General features: G+C 42.0%; 1 protein-coding gene across 8 annotated transcripts in view; it reads left to right on the forward strand.

Moving 5' to 3' along the window:
- The window catches only part of ATE1 (arginyltransferase 1), a 181,861-nt gene that overhangs the window by 84,027 nt on the left and 78,350 nt on the right, over positions 1-19,484 (forward strand). The window lies entirely within an intron of this gene.

A 19,484-nucleotide genomic window follows, 5' to 3' on the forward strand; every position in this document is an offset into this window, starting at 1 on the left:
AATCACATGTGACTGAATATGGAAATGTTGGGCAACAACTAACATACCTTCATAGCTCCTAGGTATGCTTGGGTTTCTCCCATTTAATTTTCTGTAATAGGGACACAGGAAGTGCTGTACTGGAACAAACCAGTAGGCACCTAGTTGAGTATTGTGTCTCAGATAGTGTCCAGCAGCAGATTGCTCAGAAAAAGGTGCAAGAATCCCATAGTAGAGAGTTTGGAATAACCAACCCATCAGAAGTTTGTACTTAACCCATGTTAGTTTAAATCAGCTTATGTCCTGAAGTATGAGGGTTTTGTCCCTTCTATTTTTTTTTAAATCTAGTGTGAATCTGGGTGCTCTCATTATCTCTATGAATGTAAATTCTTTTTTGAATCCTACTCAACTCTTGATCTCAGTTTTGTTGTATGTTCCCCAAAAGTCTACAGAACAATGAAACATAGCAAAATAAATGTGTTGTATTAATAGATTTCTTTTGCTGGCTGAAACATCTTTTTCTAGCAACAGAAAGGAATACAGCTGAAGGTAAAAAGCTCATTGCCACTTCTGTTCAAAAATAACTAATATAAAGTTTGAATGCAGTCAGAGTTGCATTTATTTTGAGTGCTGATTGGTAGAAAGGATGCTAATAGACCTGCTGAGATTTCAGTTTCTGATACCAGGGCGCTCTAATGTCTAAAAAAGCTTCTAAGCTGTCTAATTGAAAGTGAGGCAAGAGCCATCTCAATTTTGCTGTGACCCACGTTCAGCATGTGTCCATGATTACTCGTTTCTCTCTAGCTGACAAAACAAGCCTGGTTTTGTTTAAAAAAGTGACCATCCCTTTTTCTTTTGCCAGCGTCAGTTTATCATCTGCATTCACCAGCCAAACCAAAGAAACAGTTACATTTGTAGACAAGTCAGTGAATAGCAAAATACCACCTCTGACTTCATGTCTCCTTAGAGTATCACATCAGTTGCTGAAACTATGGGTTTTAATTACTTGCCATGATTTTTGGTATACATTAGAAGTTTGGGATGACTCATGACCATTAAGGCACCACAGTTTAACATCCCTAATCTATTATGCAATGCAACATTTGTAGAGGAATGTATTTAACTTAATAAAGTATCTGAATAAGAAGAGAGACCTATTTATAACTGATAAGACAAACACTATCTCTCAACTCTTTAGGATATCATTATTAAGAATCACCTGTCAGCCACTGGCAGTAACTTTACTGGCAAGATGAACTTTGCATCCAGGGTGGAGGAAAGCTCACACACAAGCCAACTTACTAAAGTAGCCAACAAGCTATCAAACTGTAAAGACTAAATGGTACAAATGTATGACTGACCTCCACAGCCATTCTGCAATTATATTATTAACCACAATGTAGCCTGAGTTCTCGTGAGGTAAATTCTACTGTTTATGTTAGTTTAAACTGATTCCAGTGAAAATTTGACCTTTTGTAGATGCTTCCAGTTTGCACGCTGTTTCCTGTTAAATTCCTACTATGGAAGTAGGGCTGATTTGATATTCTATGCCCTTTTTAGTTACTCGGAACCAAACTCTGTCCTCAGTTACACATGAGCGACTCTTTTGACATCAATGGGGTGCTAGAGTGTATTTGGTCCGTATTGAACCTATACATGTCTGTGTTCTTAGACAACTTTAAATGTCCCAATTTTGAAATTCTGCATTTGCAATACCAGAAAGACTTCAAAAAACCAAACCCCCTCCCCCAAAAAACCTATACATACACAGAACACATTCAATAGTAGGAGAGGAGGGAGAATGAAGATTTATGGAAAAGGTTTCAGGTTTTTCCATTTAACAGTCACCACATGTGATGTCATTGCAAACCAATTTGACATTAATTCTATAATACCCCCCTCATTACTCTGAGTAGTACTCTGGAAACAAACCTTAAAACAAAGCATTGAAACCTCTCCTATGAAGTGAGGAGTGGTTTTATATATGACTGGTGGTGGTTTTATGGATTAAATAATTATACAAGAAATTTCTAATTTGACATATTGGTGTTAAATTGAATACTCTGCTTAGTCCTGGTTTTAATAACTCCTTTCCTCCAATGGTGCCAGTCTGGAAAAATATGAAGAGATGTGGCTAGAAGCTGTTCAGCTGATGTCATGGTGAACACAATCAAATGATGGAGGAGAGAAGATGGGAGTGAGGGGTGTCCTGAGAGAACGAGTCATCCTATAATCTGCTCTGCAGGGTTATACATTTTGAGACCATTTAGAAACTGAACATAGTCCCCCTGTGGCTATTAAGTAGGGACTTTAGAAGGGAATATACATATTAACAACTGGCTGCCAACTTCAGCTTGAGTTGAGTTGGAGATGTTCTTGCTTTTAACCAATACAGTAAAAAAGGGTTGGGATAGGGTTTTATTGGTGACCTCCCTTCTTTTTGTGCTATGCTGCTGCAGTTGATATATGAAGTCTTTTGAGCTGGGATCTCTCCCCTTCCCCCCACCCCTTGGCTTTAAAGGAAGGTGCTGCTAGCCGAGCATTTTCAATGACGACACTGCAGTTCTGGAATTCAGACTCTCCCTGAATCATCTCATCTGTCAGAATTCAAATCTTTTGATCTCCTAAATGGTTTGCTAAGACTTCAGTTTTCCCTCGATGTTTGGGAAAGGGGTGGCTGATGACTTGGGATATATCAGAGTGGTGATTTTTACTATGGTTTAGTGAGCTTGTGGTAGTGTTGCACTTCAAGTGGATGTAAAATTGAAGTCCTTGATCCTGTGGTTATGATCCATGAGGGCAGACTGCTGTTGAAATAACTGGGCACTGCATGCATGCAGCAGTCTGCTTTCATGAGTCACAATCCAGGATTGGGGCCGTAATTGGTTGTGTTCAGATTAAAAAGAGACCATATTGTGCAAAGTGCCTACTGCCCAGGTGGGCATTTTAAAATCTTTAATAAAAAATGTGGCTCAAAGCTGAGAATGTAAACTCACATTCGTAAACACCAGAGCCCTATTCTGACTGGGCACTTTTATGGAATGCTGATCACTGACCATATCCCTTTTGGACGCTGTTTCTGTTGTTGAGACCATGTAATATTCCAACTTCAAAAATTTTAGAACAGAATAACATTGGGTAGTCACTATATAATAATGGCTTCCTTTTTCCTTTGTAAGTAAGTGCTGGATTGCATTGTGAGCTATATGGAGAGCAGATGGGAGGTTGCTCCATCTGTAGTTTTTGTACTTATCACAATGGTAACTGGGCATCTGAAGTGAATTTTGCCGAAGAAAAATTAGAGGCCTGTGTATTTTATATCTTTTGTGTACTATATTTTTATAGTTAATGTAAATCCTTATGCAAGATTATCTTGGTTTGTGCAACCTTCTTCAAGTATAGCCTGGGCTTAACACCAATAATGTTTTTAGCAAAGCTGAGCAAGTCACTACTAACAATGAATAAATTACATCTTTAATGGTAAATGTGGGCCCTTTTCGTTCAAAAGATGCTATTTCCACAAATGCTCATATGACTCTTGGCACAGAGTGATAAATAGTGTGTAATGCTGGTTGAAGATCAGAGGCTAGAACATAGGGAAATAGAACCCTCTGAACCTAAGTCCCATGGCACTATAATAGCACTTAACTATTCTGACTTCCAGGCAAAAGGTGGAATGACTAAAGGATAATTTTTCAGCCCTGGGGATCAGACATGTATCTACAGTAGTTATTAAAAAGGAGTAATGTTTGACACCACCTCTCAGATCTCCCATTTGACTGTAAATGTGTCTTAAAACAGTAGTTATAGCACCAATTAAATTATTGTTAAACTGGAAGTGGGGGACAGGAATGTTCAAAAACCCTGTCGTGAGCTCTTTATATTCCCATCACTCTCCAGATTTTCTTCCATAATGGGTTAATATTTATTAATTGGTGAAATAAAAGCACAAACTTAAGGATTTCTGTAAGCCAGTTAACCAATATGTTAGTGTGTGGAAAAAATATAGTGAATAAACATTACGCAGTGATATTATTCCATTTATTTTAGGGTGGAACTAAAACTTTTCTACGCAACCTCATGACCTTCTGGTAAAACTTTTCAGACTTACTCTGTTAAATGTGATGGTTTTTATGTTGGAAAAAGTAGTCCGCTGGAAAGTTCAAGAATGTCAGTGTTTCCACATTCAAAAAGGCTCTCCAAGATTCATAATGCATGGTGCCTTTTTTCTTCAGTCCTTTGGAGTCTGTGACAAAGCTCCAGGCACAAGAAAGCATTTTAATTTATAGTGATGTTGGTTTCGGACTGTTCCCATGTATTTTAACAACTGTTAACGTTTCCCATTTAAAGGTCTGTGTTTACCGGTACAATTATGAAATCAAATAACCAAATTCAGCTACAATCACTCCAGAGAGATCCTTGGGAAAGATCTTTCTTTCTCTCTATTGCGCCTCCATCTGCTGCTTCGTAATTCAGAATGGAGAAATTTGACTGATCAGTGGCTACAGATGCTTAAACAACCTCATTCTTCCAGGTTTCAGAGTAGCAGCCGTGTTAGTCTGTACCACAAAAAGAAAAGCCGAACTTGTGGCATCTTAAAGACTAACAAATTTATTTGAGCATAAGCTTTCGTGACCTACAGCTCACTTGATCGGATGCATTCAGCGGAAAATACAGTGGGGAGATTTATATACACAGAGAACATGAAACAATGGGTGTTACCATACACACTGTAATGAGAGTGATCAGGAAAGGTGAGCTATTACCAGCTGGAGAGCAGGGGTGGGGGGGCACCTTTTGTAGTGATAATCAAGGTGGGCCATTTCCAGCAGTTGACAGGAACATCTGAGGAACACTGGGGGGTGGAGGGGGAATAAACATGGAGAAATAGTTTTACTTTGTGTAATGGCCCATCCACTCCCAGTCTTTATTCAAGCCTAAGTTAATTGTATCCAGTTTGCAAAGTAATTCCAATTCAGCAGCATCTCATTGGAGTCTGTTTTTGAAGCTTTTTTTATTGAAGAATTGCAACTTTTAGGTCTGTAACCGAGTGACCAAAGAGATTGAAGTGTTCTCCGGCTGGTTTTTGAATGGACTACAAGCTGTCAGGAACGGTATCCCTGATAATGTCCTGGCAAATCTGGTGGCTGAACTTTGACTTTGTCCTCACCCATAACTATTTCACATTTGGGGACAATGTATACCTTCAAATCAGCGGCACTGCTATGGGTACCCGCATGGCCCCACAGTATGCCATTATTTTTATGGCTGACTTAGAACAACGCTTCATCAGCTCTCGTCCCCTAACACCCCTACTCTGCTTCTGCTACATTGATGACATCTTCACCATCTGGACCCATGGAAAAGAAGCCCTTGAGGAATTCCACCATGATTTCAACAATTTCCATCTCGCCATCAACCTCAGCCTGGACCAGTCCACACAAGAGATCCACTTCTTGGACACTACCGTGCTAATAAGCAATGGTCACATAAAAACCACCCTACACCGGAAACCTACTGACCGCTATGCCTACCCGCATGCCTCCAGCTTTCATCCAGACCACACCACACGATCCATTGTCTACAGCCAAGCTCTACGATACAACCACATTTGCTCCAACCCCTCAGACAGAGACAAACACCTACAAGATCTCTATCAAGCGTTCTTACAACTACAATACTCACCTGCTGAAGTGAAGAAACAGATTGACAGAGCCAGAAGAGTACCCAGAAGTCACCTACTACAGGACAGGCCCAACAAAGAAAATAACAGAATGCCGCTAGCCATCACCTTCAGCCCCAACTAAAACCTCTCCAACGCATCATCAAGGATCTACAACCTATCCTGAAGGACGACCCATCACTCTCACAGATCTTGGGAAACAGGCAAGTCCTTGCTTACAGACAGCCCCCAAACCTGCAGCAAATACTCACCAGCAACCACACACCACACAACAGAACCACTAACCCAGGAACCTATCCTTGCAACAAAGCCCGTTGCCAACTGTCGACATATCTATTCGGGGGACACCATCATAGGGCCTAATCACATCAGCCACACTATCAGAGGCTCGTTCACCTGCACATCTACCAATGTGATATATACCATCATGTGCCAGCAATGCCCCTCTGCCACGTACATTGGCCAAACTGGACAGTCTTTACGTAAAAGAATAAATGGACACAAATCAGAGGTCAAGAATGGTAACGTTCAAAAACCAGTCAGAGAACACTTCCATCTCTTTGGTCACTTAATTACAGACCTAAAAATGGCAATTCTTCAACAAAAAAACTTCAAACACAGACTCCAACGAGAGACTGCTGAATTGGAATTAATTTGGAAACTGGATACAATTAACTTAGGCTTGAATAAAGACTGGGAGTGGATGGGCCATTACACAAAGTAAAACTATTTCCCCATGTTTAGTCTCCCCCCCCCCCCCCCCCGCCCCGTTCCTCAGAGGTTCTTGTCAACTGCTGGAAATGGCCCACCTTGATTATCACTAGAAAAGGTGCGGCCCCCCCCCCGCCCCTCTCTCCTTCTAGTAATAGCTCACCTTACCTGATCACTCTCCTTACAGTGTGTATGGTAACACCCATTGTTTCATGTTCTCTGTGTATATAAATCTCCCCACTGTATTTTCCGCTGAATGCATCCGATGAAGTGAGCTGTAGCTCATGAAATCTTATGCTCAAATAAATTTGTTAGTCTCCAAGGTGTCACAAGTACTCCTTTTCTCATTCTTCCAGTCTCTTCTGACTAAAGGACCCCCAAACAGTGTATTTTGCTTCCCTTACACTTTCTGTGACTGTTACATCCCTGGCTCTCTAGTGGTTGTTATCAAACTGCTTTTTGTTTCTGCTATTCTGGTTTCAACAATTAGTGTGTAGTTTGCTACTCTTTTTTTAACTTATATTCTATATTGACTATAAAATAGAGTTTTATTTTATTTTAGACAGAGCTTGCTTTCCCTCTGGGTTTTCCCAGGGTTCTTCAACTCTAATAGTTGTGTGCAAATTATTTTTAATTTTAGTTCATGTTGTTGCTTACTTTGGCCAATGATCTGGTTTTGCATAAACTGTGTGTTTAAGTGTTTGTAAATCAAAACTGAAGTACTTTAAAGTGTGAAACAGAGCTAATAGCTTCTTGCCATGCTATCTCTGTGTACTGTTTTAAGGACAGTCTGTGATATGAAGAGGTGTTTTGACTAAACTCTTTATCCAGACTTGTATGCAGGCCAAAGTAAATGGAATTATTTCAAACAGTCTACTTCAGTATCATGACGTGGCCAGACATCAGATAGATGGAACACTAGAAAGGACTCTGAAATGGCAGAAAAGAAACAAAAGGCCAATTCATCTGTGGTTAATCATTCTTAAACTAAATACCTCAGACTGACTGTGGTCATAAGCAGTGCCCCTGGAATTCGGCAGAGCTTCAGAGCCAGTTTCTGTGGCTGATTTTTAGGGAATTCAACATCACTTCTGCTGCAGTGAAAATATGTTCAGTAGTAGTCTGCAGTTCCACATCCGCAAAATCCAGAGTTGGCTGTCTAATTCCCAGGAGTCCTGGCTTTTTCACAGTTCCCTGACCAGGGAATTTAGTTAACCTTTTCAGTAAACTTGGATTTGCTACATAGGCAGAAATGAAATAACCACAACAGGGTACAGTCCAACAGGATTTTGCTTACAGCCTCATGCTGTTGTGACTCTGCCACTGAAGTGCTGAAAAGATTGCAAAGTACTTCACTAGCTCCACACAAAATGGAGCTGGCTTTTGTACCCTAGTGATGGATTCTTTATTCAGAATCTAATCAGATATCAACCAGCCATTCTGTGCCATGTTAATACTTAGACTGACCATGGAAAATGACAACTAGATGAGAGATTGCTTTGGAGGGAAAATAGGAGGATGTGAGACTAAGCCTGCTTAAATCTGTTAAAAGTTTTTAGTGAGTTTCCAGGGTTAAATGTTTTGTTGGGTTATTTGTAACAGTAAATGTACATCAAAACATACACAAATAAATGATTGTTACATAGTGCGATACCAGAAACATGCTGCAGAAACCAGTTACATTATATGATGGAATAATTAGCTTAGATCACAGGCCTCTATTCTTTTTTCTTAATTGAGTATCATATTTTATAGACTGGAAAACTATTATCCTCGCATACAATAATTTTCTTTCTCTCTCTCTCTCTCTTAGTGGAGAAAGAAGCAAACTCCAGCATACAATATGTTTGATTTCTCATGGGATTGGTAAAAGACAAACTAAAATTGACAGGTGCTGTAGTAGCAGAATAAACACTCCTGGTTTGTTGTTCAATGGCAAATTAGATCTCTTCCAGACTGACTGACTGCTTTCTAATAGTAGCATCAGTTATAATGAATGCAGACAACGTGTAACTACTCTGACCTCAACCTTTGTTCCAGCTGCCACCACTCTAGAAATCTGTAATATCAAATTAAGAGAGCAAAGAAGTATATGTCAGCCCTCCACTTGTGGAGTAATAATACATGAAAATTACATCTTGAAATCACTGTACAAACTTGAGCTAAAACCCCCTGTGTGGTGAAGTGTATCCAGTGTAAAATGAGGTATTGAACACACAGATTGTGATATGCAGTCATGTGGTGAGTCAGTGGCAGAACTGGGATTAGAATCCAGAAGTCTTGACTCTTGGTCAACTATCTAAAGACTAGAGCACGCTCCCTCTGGTATCTGACAGTAGTAACAAACAACGTTTATCTGGACAAGAAATAAGATTTGTGTAGTATGATGGAGAAGGGAGTGGGAAGGTACTTTTCTTCAGTAGACCTTTCCAGTGATTAGGATATCACCAGCTAAATGTCACATGCACTCTTTAAATCCCCAAACTTTGAAAGCTGTGAATTTACCCCATGTGTTCTATTTAGTGTTTTTGATTAGGGACTGGCAGTCAAGACTGCTCCTGAGTTACATTACTGGTTTTGGCACTGAAACACAATGTGGTTTTGGGAAAAATCACTCAATCTGTCTGGCCAAGATTTTCAAAAGTGAGTTTGGATGCCTCAATATTTGATTGCCCAAACTATGACACCTTAAAAGAGCCCAATTTTTAGACTGTATTGCTCAGCATTTTCTGAAAATCAGGCACTTTTTAAAATGTCTCAGGTTGAGCACTCAAAATCACTAGTCACTTCTGAACATTTTGACTCTCATATACTGTAAAATGAGGATGATACCTATTTCTTAGTCCAGGTCTGTACTACAGACCTAGACCGCTATAACTTCATCACTCAGGGTGTGAAAAATCCACACCCCTGAGCAACGGTTATACCGACCTAAGACCCTGTGTAGACAGTGCTATGTCAACAGGAGTGGCTCTTCCGTCGACATAGCTACCGCCTCTCGGAGAGGTGGATTAACTACGCCAATGGGAGAAGCTCTCCCATCAGCATAAGTGCATCTTCACTTAAGCGCTACAGCAGCGCAGTTGCATTGGTGCAGCTTCACCAATACAGCATTTTAAGTGTAGGCCTCCCTTTAGACAGTTTAAAAATTAATATCTGTACAGTGCTTTGAAGTTCATCTATTATGACTGCTTTTGAAAGTAGGTTAAAGAGAGAATTCAAAGTGTCGCTTCCTTTTAAATAGAAATGACACAAGATGGCTTCCTGATTCTACTGTAAAAGCTGATTTTTCCTGGGCATCATCATCTAAGGGAATCTGCCAATTACCTACAAGTCAAATCCAGTGTGCTTATGAATTTTGCACTGCCCAAATAGATCCAGTAGGTCCTCTATTCAAGGTGTGGGATACGGGTCAGGTCATGTGATAGCTATTAACCTCCTAAAGTCCACACCCAACCTCCTGGTTTTATCCCTTTTAGGTACCATCACAATCAGAGATGTCCAGGGGCTTTTTGATTTAGTAGTCACCCCCATATCCAGAATGTTTTCCACTTCCTCCTGAATTTTCTTCTGCATTTCTCCTTTAGCACGATATGCTTTGCTAGGAACAATTTTGTCAGTTAAACCTGGCCGGTTGGAAAATACCTGCCTGTAGTGTTGGAAAAGGTCTAACATCTGCTTTTGGTGGGGTTCAGTGCTCTCCAGAGTAACTGCTTCCTTATTCTTCCTGACCAGATCAATTAAGGGGACAGTAAACGTTCCCTCATCAGTGCAACAAATCACATTCACTGCCATCTCCCTTTCATGGTAAGCTTTGTGGAAGTGGAAAAAGGGATAAAGGGAATTTGAACGCAGACATCTTAGTTTTCTTAGGAATAGAGCAAGAGTCAGGTTCACTCTTAACAACACAAGACTTTAAGACAGGGCCTGGGTGAGTGGGAAGCAAGTGGGAAGACTGTAAGAGATGCAGTTTTGACCTTGTGTTACATAAGAATGGAATGCAGACTGTAGCAGGAACTGCTGAGAAAAGTAAGATATCAGGAAGGAGTATGCATAAACAAGATGGGGCTGTTGATCATTATTGTATGCATCAAAAGGTATAAATGCTTGCCCTAACTGTTTGTTTGGCGGAGACCTGCCTAGGAAGGGAGAATCCATGTCTGTGTGTTCTCTCCCCCTTGCAATTGTTTGAGAATAAACTGTCTCTGACTTGTTGCAAACAACCTAAGACTGAAGACTGCAAGTTTTTCTTCCACAGCTTTCAATCTATTGGAATACTTTGCACAGCTCCCCTGCCATAGGGCATCCTTACATAATAAGTGACCTCATTCTTTCTATCACCTCAGAAGGTTCTTCCCAACACTCTTATATTTGGTTCTTCACTGGAATCAACACTAATACCAAATCACCTATGCCAAAAGGTCTTTCTTCAGCATACCTATCATAACAAGCTTTTTGAACCACCTGACTCCTTTTAAGGATTTGCTGTATTAAGTCCATCATAGCCTTTAAATTCTCTTTAAAATGAGTGACATCCTCTCCTACAGGCTGTCCTGTCTCCTCTGTACTACCCTTCCAAGACCCTTGAATTAAATCTAGGGGTCTCCTCACATGTCTCCCATAAAGGAGATCAAAGGGGGCACAGCCAGTAGTTCTTTGGGAACATTTCTATGTGTGGGAAAACAAATAAAGGAGTAACACATCCCAGTCATTCTTTCACGTGGTGACATACATCTTCAGCATAGCTTTCAAAGGCCCATTATATCTTTTCACCAGACCATTAGTTTCTTGGCAATAAGGGGCAGCCTTTATATTCCTCATTCCACACAATTCCCATAACTTTTTGAAAACTAAGAACATGAAATTTGCACCACGATCTGACAAGATTTCTTTGAGCAAACTTACTTTGCTGAAAAAGGTGGATATAGCAGTAGCCACCATTTCAGCTTCAGGGTAGCTGGTTGCAGAATCCACCACAACAAGTATGTATTTCTTTCCATTCCTGGAAGGTTTAGTGAGAGGCCCTACAATATCTATAGACGTTCTGCAAACACCTCCTTGATGCTGGCAATGACTGAGAAGAGACTTGCTGGGTCCCTTTTAATCTCTTACACTTCTGACATGTCACAACTATTACAGTCATCTTTTACTGTCTCAAACATGAGGCTAACAGAAACTCTGCTTAAGCCTGTCACAGGTTCTCTCCACTCCTAAGTGTCCAGGAAATGGGCAATCATGAGCTAACTGCAACAACTGTGTTCTGTACTTATCAGGCACAACTACCTCACTTGGATCTCTCTTTCTCAATGACAGCCCCTAGACCTCCTTTAAAAAAAAAAATCTACCCTGCCCTTCCCCGGCTGGGGTGGTATTCTGAGCTGCAATCCTCTCTTGGTTCAGGGAAGGATCAGCCTGTTGAGCCTCCAACTCCTTTGGACTCCCACTTAAGTTGAGAGCAGACTCTGGCAAAGCAGTGGAATTTTCAAATCCCTTATCTAACAAAGGGCTGCTGGCATTCTCCCTCCCCAATCCTCCCCGCTGTCCACGGACAAAGCAGGTGAGTTATTGCCATACTCTTTCTGGCTGTGACTAATGACATTAACCTGCTTAGCCACAGTTAAAGTATTATTGCCTATTAAAATATCAGCAGGAAGAGGCTTTCTAATGCCCACAATAACATCTCCTTTCAAATCCTCCCACTCAAGGTGAAAAGGAGTACAGCTCACTGCTGTAGCTCACGAAAGCTTATGCTCAAATAAATTGGTTAGTCTCTAAGGTGCCACAAGTACTCCTTTTCTTTTTGCGAATACAGACTAACACGGCTGTTACTCTGAAACCACTCAATGTGGACATTATCCAGTGGCGCAGTTATAGAAAATTCAGCCAAAGCGAATATATTTAAATTCTTACCAGGGAGTTTGTTGTCTTCCCTTACCAAATTTTCCTTGGCCAAAGCAATTTGGGACACTGTGTCCCTCCAGCCCTTACAATCTATGCCATTTACCTTTTGCATTTTTAATAAATTCTACATTACTTTCCCAAGACTCAGTCCTAAGAGAGAGTTCACTGGGCCTTTCACCTCCTCTTTTGCTGGATCGATGGTAGGGGTACTCACCTTGGGGATTGTGGGTGTGGACTGTGGGATGACTAAATTTTGGACAATTTGGTTTTATATGGCTGGAAGCCAGACAGTGATGTCAGACTATCTGCCTTTCCTTCAGGCAGAGGGTTTTAAAACCTGGCCTCCATTGTGGTTTTTATGAAAGTTGGGGTTAGGTTTATTCCCAGACCCCTCCACTCTCTCAACCCAGGTGGATGGGGATTTCCCTTCTCCTGAAATTTGCACCCCTGTGAGCCCTTGTTTCAGTAGTTTCATCAGGAATTGCTGCAGCTTCCAAAACTGAAAAGTTTTTTTGTTTGTTTGTTTGTTTTTGTCAAAGATGGCTGCCTTCACCTCATCTGTAACTACCCGTAACAATTGCTCCTGGGCCATCAGATTAAACAATTTTTCATAATCACCTTCTGCCGCACCCCATCATCCATTGTCTGATAAAATTACATGTTTTATGCACGTATTCAACATGAGCGATACTGTCAAATGTTAAGATTTGTATACTTCAGTTGATAGGATTAATGGGTAATCTTAAATCTTTTCAATATATTTTCTTTAAATTTCTTCTTATACACTATAGCATCACTCTCCTCCAAATCATTAACTGGGAAGATGACAATAGTTTTTAATTGGTGAACCTTTTCTTCTGGAATCTTGTTATCCCATGCAGTTTCTCACAAGTGGACAGAAACTCTACTACACAGTCTCTTTAAAATTTGAGTAGACTGTCTCCCACTTCCCAGTGTTGTGTGGGAGTGTACTCACAGGCTGAGGAAGCGCCTTTTGCTCCTCCAGTACTCTGAGCAAGAATGTGTGCGCTTCCATCTGTTTCCAGTGTGCCCTCTCCTCAGCTTCAGCATTAGCTTTGGCTGCTGCTATATGTTCCATGCGTCTTTGATGGGCTCTCTCCTCAGCCTCCTTCTTGGCTTTGACTGTTGCTTGGATTGCCTCAGTCTCCCTGACCACAGCTCCACCATCATTCTTTCATGCTCACGTTCTTCCTGGGCTGACTGTTGTTGCAAGCAGACCAGTTCCCCTGCAGTGACTGGGGCAGGAGAGTGTGTGGATGCCTGGTCAGAACTTATGAGCAAAGCTCTCAATATCTGATCTGGGGCTCTCTTTTTATGGTTTATTCCCCTCTCCTTACATAACTTTTCAAGGTCTTTTGTCTCAAGACCATCATATGATTGTGGTCGACTCATTGTGTCTATTCATTTAACTTTTAAAAACTCTCAATATCAAGTTTAAACTTTTAACAGCGCTGGGTTATGATCTGTAAATCCAGCAGACTTGTGGGCATGTGAATCCTTCTGAGTTTGCCAAATGTCACACTTTCTGGAATGGCTCATGACAATGATTGCCAACCTTAGGGCAGACCATCAAAAAGCAGGGCAGAAACCCCAAACTGGTTGTATGTTCTATAATTAGATTTCACCAACACAGTTACAAGTTTCAGAGTAGCAGCCATGTTAGTCTGTATCCACAAAAAGAAAAGGAGGACTTGTGGCACCTTAGAGACTAACAAATTTATTTGAGCATAAGCTTTCGTGAAACAACTCTGACATCATAATCAAAAAGGCTGACAAAGGAGGTGCTGTTGTCGTCATGAATAGGTCGGAATATGAACAAGAGGCTGCTAGGCAGCTCTCCAACACCACTTTCTACAAGCCATTACCCTCTGATCCCACTGAGGGTTACCAAAAGAAACTACAGCATTTGCTCAAGAAACTTCCTGAAAAAGCACAAGAACAAATCTACACAGATACACCCCTGGAACTCTGACAAGGGGTATTCTATCTGCTACCCAAGATACATAAATCTGGAAATCCTGGACACCCCATCATGTCAGGCATTGGCACCCTGATAGCAGGATTGTCTGGCTATGTAGACTCCCTCCTCAGGCCCTACGCTACCAGCACTTCCAGCTATCTTTGAGACACCATTGACTTCCTGAGGAAACTACAATCCATCGGTGATCTTCCTGAAAACACTGTCCTGGCCACTATGGATGTAGACGCCCTCTACACCAACATTCCACACAAAGATGGACTACAAGCCGTCAGGAACACTATCCCCGATAATGTCACGGCAAACCTGGTGGCTGAACTTTGTGACTTTGTCCTCACCCATAACTATTTCACATTTGGGGACAATGTATACCTTCAAATCAGCGGCACTGCTATGGGTACCCGCATGGCCCCACAGTATGCCATTATTTTTATGGCTGACTTAGAACAACGCTTCCTCAGCTCTCGTCCCCTAACACCCCTACTCTGCTTCTACTACGTTGATGACATCTTCATCATCTGGACCCATGGAAAAGAAGCCCTTGAGGAATTCCACCATGATGTCAACAATTTCCATCCCACCATCAAACTGGACAGTCTCTACGTAAAAGAATAAATGGACACAAATCAGACGTCAAGAATTATAACATTCAAAAACCAGTCGGAGAACACTTCAGTCTCTTTGGTCACTCAATTACAGACCTAAAAATTGCAATTCTTCAATAAAAAAACTTCAAAAACAGACTCCAACGAGAGACTGCTGAATTGGAATTAATTTGGAAACTGGATACAATTAACTTAGGCTTGAATAAAGACACTGGGAGTGGATGGGTCATTACATAAAGTAAAACTATTTCCCCATATTTATTCCCCCCCGCCCCGCTCCCCCCGGTTCCTCAGACGTTCTTGTCAACTGCTGGAAATGGCCCACCTTGATTATCACTAGAAAAGGTTCCCCCTCCCCCGCTCTCCTGCTGGTAATAGCTCACCTTTACCTGATCACTCTCCTTACAGTGTGTATGGTAACACCCATTGTTTCATGTTCTCTGTGTATATAAATCTCCCCACTGTATTTTCCACTGAATGCATCCAATGAGGTGAGCTGTAGCTCATGAAAGCTTATGCTCAAATAAATTTGTTAGTCTCTAAGGTGCCACAAGTCGTCGTCCTTTTTTTTTTACCGTTACAAGTGTTAACTCCTGAAGAACTATAAAAATCTTACCGTTCGCAAAAAGAAAAGGAGTACTTGTGGCACCTTAGAGACTAACCAATTTATTTGAGCATAAGCTTTCGTGAGCTACAGCTCACTTCATCGGATGCATACTGTGGAAACTGCAGAAGACATTATATACACAGAGACCATGAAACAATACCTCCTCCCACCCCACTCTCCTGCTGGTAATAGCTTATCTAAAGGGAGCAGGAAAGTGGCGTGGGAGGAGGTATTGTTTCATGGTCTCTGTGTATATAATGTCTTCTGCAGTTTCCACAGTATGTATCCGATGAAGTGAACTGTAGCTCACGAAAGCTTATGCTCAAATAAATTGGTTAGTCTCTAAGGTGCCACAAGTACTCCTTTTCTTTTTGCGAATACAGACTAACACGGCTGTTACTCTGAAACCAATCTTACCATTGAGTCACAGACAGTCCTGTTGGTCATTTCAGTCTATCTTGCCACCCAGGCAAGATGAACTATATGATGGTCACTTTACACGAAAAATCACGATTTTCAGGTTATTCCCAGTCCCAAAGGACCAGTCACTTAACCCAGGTCAAGTGTACTCGCATCTCAAACCAAAGACAAAGCCTGTAGCCAGTCCTGTAACAAACTAACTAAAGATTTATTAGCTAAGACCAGAAGAATTATTTACCAGGTTAAAATAGGAAATGTGCACACACAAATGAGTTATCTTAGATTTAAAAAGATAATATAAGCTTCTATAATAAGCAACTCTGTACTTTCTTTCGGTCTGATCCATGCGAAGCAGCATGAGGATCTCTTGCTTATATTTAGGAATCTGCCCCTGAGGCTATATCTAAACTACAGACCTTCCAGCAGCACAGCTGTACTGCTGTTGCTGTAAAGTGTCCCATTTAATCGCTCTGTGGCGACGCTTGTAGACATTGTCTCAGAGTCTGGACAGCATAAAGATCCTGTTTCTCCTTGATGGGGATTTATATCCCATTCACCCCAGAATCTAAACTGATAGAATGAATTCATGTGTATGCCTCCCCTTCCTGGAGATAGTGAGGAATGCAGCCAACAAGGTCTTTGTCCTTTGATGCTACACAATGCTTCATTTGCCTTCAGTGGGCCATTTTATGTTCAGGATGAGCACTTCACCTTAATGAGTGTTGGTTCTTCTGTTTGGTGAGTGACACAATTATAGAAGTTTACAATGCAAACACTCAATTTATGTATCCCGTGGTATAAAGTTATATTATAAGTAGGATTAATACATGCAGCATCCTACAAGCATTCCATAAAGTCTAAACGCGTTCTTGTAACACTAATATCTATTTAACTATACTAATCCACAAGTAAGCCAGACTGATTGTTTAGCTATGCATTTGTCAGTGTTCAGTGAGGCCCTGGGTCTTTGTCATGAGCCGGCACCTGGGCTGCCAGCATCACAGGGCTATTTTAATTGAAGAAGTTAACTGTATTTCATTGCACTCCATTATATATTAAACTTTTGAATGCTGAAAATTGAGCTAAACACCTATAAATTCTTCCCAAGGAATGCGAATCTTTAATAAATTAGCTTGTTTTAGCCAAACAAGCTTTAGCTTAATTTATCTTAAATTATCTGGAACCTTCAGTAAGGTCTGTAACATGGCTTTTCTGATGTCCAGAAAACTGAATCTCTCCACATTTGATCATTCATTTGTTTCAGCTGGAAGCAAGAGTACTAGTATACTGTAAGAGATTAGTCTTGTGGGGTGTCACAGAATTTAGTTCTCACTGCTGTGGTGCCTTCTTGTGGCCACCTCTGGGGATTAGCTCTCTATCAGTCTGACACCCCCGTCCATCTGTCATTCATGCTGTGACCCCTTTCTCACCCTGGGAGTTAGTGTTTCCTCTTTGTGAGTCAGGATGATCCCTCTTTGTGGCTTGGCCTGCCGGCCAAGTAACTATAGTGTTCCCCTTCCAGGGTATCAAAGTCTCACTGGACTGGTTGAGCGAGTATCATTCCTGGCAGTCCTCCAACGCAGTTATGCCACTTCCCCAATGGCAGCTAGGGGAAGCCAAACCCACCCACTATTCTGGGTTCCAGTTCAGAGACACTCAAATCAGTGGCCAATGTCTGTGCTGTCCCAAACCTTGCTACTATTTCCTGCAGCGCTTTTCTGCTCTATCACCCTTCTGGGTAAACCCTTTCTTCAGGGCTGGGATCCCAGGGCTTCTGTTCTTACCCTGGGTCTCCTTTCCCTCTCTAAGCCAAAAGAGTGACTACAGGCTTCCACCTTCTGCCCTCATTTCCTGGTGGTATACTAGCTCGGGGTGGGGTGGGGTGGGGGGAGGATGGACTTTTTGGCCTGAGGGCCACATCTGGGTATGGAAATTGTATGGCGGGCCATGAATGCTCACAAAATTGAGGATCGGGGTGTGGGAGAGGGTGAGGGCTCTGGGGTGGGGACAGAAATGAGGAGTTCAGGGTTTGGGAGGGGGCTCCAGACTGGGGCAGGGAGTTGGGGTGTGTGTGTGGGGGGGAGGTGAGGGCTCCAGCTGGGGGTGCGGACTCTGGGGTGCGGCTGGGGATGAGGGGTTGGGGTGCAGGAAGCTGCTCTGGGCTGGGACCAAGGGGCTCAGAGGGCAGGAGGGGGATCAGGGCTAGGGCAGGGGGTTGGGGTGCAGGAGGGGGTCAGGGGTGCAGGCTCCAGGTGGCGCTTACCTCAAGCAGCTCCTGGAAGCAGCGGGATGTTCCTTCCTCGAGCTCCTATGCAAAGGCGTGGCCAGGCGGCTCTACACACTGCCCCATCCGCAGGTGCCGCCTCTGCAGTTTCCATTGGCATGGTTCCTGGCCAATGGAAGCTGCCGAGCCGGTGCTTCGGAGCGGGGCCACATACAGAGCCCCTTGGCTTCCCCTATGTGTAGGAGCCAGACGGGGGACACGCCGCTGCTTCTGGGAGTCGCGCAGAGCCAAGGCAGGCACCTCAGACCCACTGCGCTGCTGACTGGAGCCGCCAGGGTCCCTTTTCAACCGAGTGTTCCGGTCGAAAACTGGACACCTGGCAACCCTAAGTCTATATGAATCTCATTGCTGGTTTGGGGCCTAATGGAGCTGGGTGTAAAGGATTTGCTGGGTCTGGAGGAAAATAATGTAAATCACTAACTTGGTCTTTAGCCTAAAATGAAAGCTTTTATCACTTCACCCATTGTTGGAAGCACTATTATAGACCTGACACAGGTTTTCTTATCACTCTCTTAGCTACATTAGGCAACACAGATAAAGATGAAAATTAAAGTTGGTAAGTCATTGTGAAGGAAACCTCTAAGGTAGTGCAGTAATAGCTTTTCTGATGAGGCCACCAAGTGATATCAATTACATTTTAAATGTAATTAAATAAAACATTGACGTTTGTGGAACCTAGATACTGCTTCATGTAGTGTTCGGGCAACGTAGCATCATTTGCACTGGAGAAACCAGATGGAATCCTGTTCTGCTCCTACAGGAAAAATGCTTCTAGACTGTTTAATATATTTGTTTTTTGAAACACTGCTGATCAATGCTACCTTTTTATGGTCAACTGAAGCCCCTTTAGGAAAAAAAATACAAAAACATACAGTTCTAGCTGTGCTTTTCTAAATGTATATACAGTGTCTGTTCCTTATACCAAGCTGAACAGAACTGAAGTATAAAACAGCTGACATAAAAGAAAATAAATACATTTGTGACTTTGTACACCCGTCTGCTTGAATCACCAATGAATTAAATGCTTGTTACACAGCTTTTTGTGGGCCTCTCTCTCTCTCTTATGTGACCAAGTCTCCTGTTCATTACAGCTTTTTTCCTCTGAGGAAATAACTAAACAAGCGGTCATGTGTCTGAAAACAGACACCTTTGGCAGTAAGTGAATATGCTTATTTAAGCATTAGAGAGTTCAACCTCAAATGCTATACATTTGTATGGTATGGACTTGCTACTGTACTAGTTGTCTACCTGGCACCATTTACTAGGGTAATGCCTTACTCACAGGACAAATTTCT

Source organism: Lepidochelys olivacea (genome assembly GCF_965140295.1).
Source record: "Lepidochelys olivacea isolate rLepOli2 genome assembly, chromosome: 7".
NCBI lineage: Eukaryota > Metazoa > Chordata > Testudines > Cheloniidae > Lepidochelys > Lepidochelys olivacea.